Source organism: Morone saxatilis, unplaced genomic scaffold (genome assembly GCF_004916995.1).
Source record: "Morone saxatilis isolate NCDOM2014 unplaced genomic scaffold, NCSU_SB_2.0 Contig4, whole genome shotgun sequence".
Lineage (NCBI taxonomy): Eukaryota > Metazoa > Chordata > Actinopteri > Moronidae > Morone > Morone saxatilis.
The window spans coordinates 17,579,210-17,581,628 of record NW_023339984.1 but is presented as its reverse complement, the minus strand read 5'-3'; the positions used below and the strand labels follow the sequence as shown (position 1 = coordinate 17,581,628).

The 2,419-nt window shown below is 38.6% G+C and overlaps 1 long non-coding RNA gene across 1 annotated transcript; it reads left to right on the top strand.

Annotated features, from left to right (window-relative positions):
- Positions 1 to 1,055: 1,055 nt before the first annotated feature.
- LOC118338067 lies at positions 1,056 to 2,133 on the top strand. Its single transcript, XR_004797215.1, has 3 exons — positions 1,056 to 1,154; positions 1,365 to 1,415; positions 2,026 to 2,133. It is a non-coding gene; the product is annotated as an uncharacterized LOC118338067 (long non-coding RNA).
- The last annotated feature ends 286 nt before the right edge of the window (positions 2,134 to 2,419 follow it).

Here is a 2,419-nt window from a genome sequence, read left to right as displayed (position 1 = left end):
TATTTCTGCGGAAATTGAGACGAAGCGCAATCAGTAAGTAACAAATTAATTAACAGGGCTTTAAAAATGTAACGTTATTGTTGAAGGTTTTATGTGTAATAATGATATTAATTGTGTGAATAAAATGTTCACTTTGATCAAAATGTCAGTATTTCACAGGTTATGTTTTTTTTCTATCTGAATTTCCAGTCAGTCAAAATGTCAGGTGACATATTGTTATAATCCATTTATACCAGATTTTTTGACTGAAATGTCTCATGTGCTGTGAAGCATCAACGTCTTTTATATATAGTTAATACTACTGGCTTTATTATTACACAGAGAAACAGAAAAGCCACAGGGATGAAACTGATAATGGAAAGAAGAACTGCTCTAAAAGTAACAGCACTGAAGATAAGTTTGTCACTGAAGAAGAAGGAGAGAGAGAGCAGCTGATGACACATGAAACTGTGCAAATGGAGGTTTTGAACGAGGGAAAAGAGAAAAAGAAACATGTAAGTAAAGAAACAGGACATTCTTTTCGGTAGAGGGAGAAAAAATGAGGAGCAAGAAGGGATATTATCCAACTGAAACTCAAAATCCAACTTCAGAGTAATTCTAGTAAATTTTTTTGTTACAAGCTGAACAATTTCAACTGTTCAACGATTAAAATGCTGCAGAAATCACACTTGATGCTCGGGTGTGTGTGTCACTGTGCGGTATCTTTTCACCTTTTTTTACCTGAATAAAATCATGTCTCGAATCTTGTCTCTGACCATCTCTGTCCTCTCTTTCAGTTGAAGAAGCAGAAATGTGAGCAAGAGGAGCAGCAGAGGAAGGAGGAGGAGGAAGAGCAGCAGAGGAGGGAGGAAGCTCAGAATAGAGTGAAAGAGAAGCTGGAGACCATAAAGAATGAGGTTCATCTTCACTTTAATAATATAATATACTGATTTGAGATTGAAGTCACACTCTTTGTGTCATCCATAGTGTAAGGTCAGACAGTTTTGTCAGTTTGTAAACTTTTAAATGTCTCCCATTGTCTCTCCTGGACCTTCTCTCTGTCCTTCCAGGTCAAACTCAAACAATCTAAGCTGCAGGAGCTCAATGGAAAGAAGCAGAAGATCCAGAACAACCTGCAGACCCTGAAGAAAGAGCTGGAGAACAAAAACAAAGAGGTTCATGTCTTCATCTTCATTTACTGAGATATGTCAGTAACTCTGCTGATTGAGGATCCACTATACCATGTTTATCTTATTGAAGTCACTTCTACTCAGTTATGTAGCATATACAATCTACTTAACAGTTAGTTACTCTTTTCATATTGTGCTAAGTTTAACTGTGTCAAGCTTAAATGTGGTGCTAATGTCTCTATCACTTCCTCCTAGCTGGAGACAATCAAAGCCACCCTATCCCAGTCTTCCTGGTGGCCTTGGTGGGTAAGTGCTCATGGTTTGCATGCAATAATACACTCTGAGGTGTTCTCCAAAAAATAAGAAGCAAGTTTGTTGTAATAGAGCCATTACTTTTCCCCTTGCACCCCTTCTATCACTAATTTATGACTGAGAGCAATGCTGGACTGGATTCTTTACTGGTTGTTGATTAATGGTCTTTATCAACTTCATTAACAGTTGCATTATGCAGCCCTGAACTACTTTATCAAAGCAGAGGAGCGGAAGAATTGTGCAACAGAGAGGAAACCATATGTTACCACCCACAGGCCTGAAATAAAACTTTGATCTTGAAATGTCCTTTTTTAAAGATTTCTTTCTTCACTCAATGTTTTACATACATAGGCCCAAAAAGGCAATCACACACAGGGCTTATAGACATGGGCTGCCATATATAGGCACCCTGGGGGCAGTTAGGGGTTTGGTGCCTTGCTCAGGTGCACCTCAGCAGTGTCCAGGAGGAAAAACTGGCATCTCACCAGCTAGTCCACACCCCAAACGCAGACTGAGCTACCTAGCGTCATGCAGAGCTGAGGATTAATTTCTTTACCATATGGGTCACTGTATAATATGTTCTTTCACGTGTTTTAATGATCAGAGTCACAGAAAAGAAGACGAGCAGAAGAAGAATAAAGCTGAGCAGGAAGTGGAGACACTGAAGAAGAAGATAGAGACTCATCAGAAGGAATTGGACACCAAAATCAAAGAGGTTTCTATTTTTTTATCTTTTCCTCGAAACATTTTGTTAACAGCCACCTGCTTGTTTGTTGTCAGTTTAATTTCTCTGTCTGCATTCAGGTCACTTCTTAAACCAAGTCAACTAAAGATCACCCCTCTCATCTATATTCCACTTCAACATAAAGATAATGTATTTCCTTTTGAGGCACATCTGATGCTGTTGTTGTGAGGACTGTGTTACACTGGTTGTTGCAGTTCTCATAAATTAAGGCCCTGATGTTATCATAAGACAAACATTATAAGAAATGTTTGTC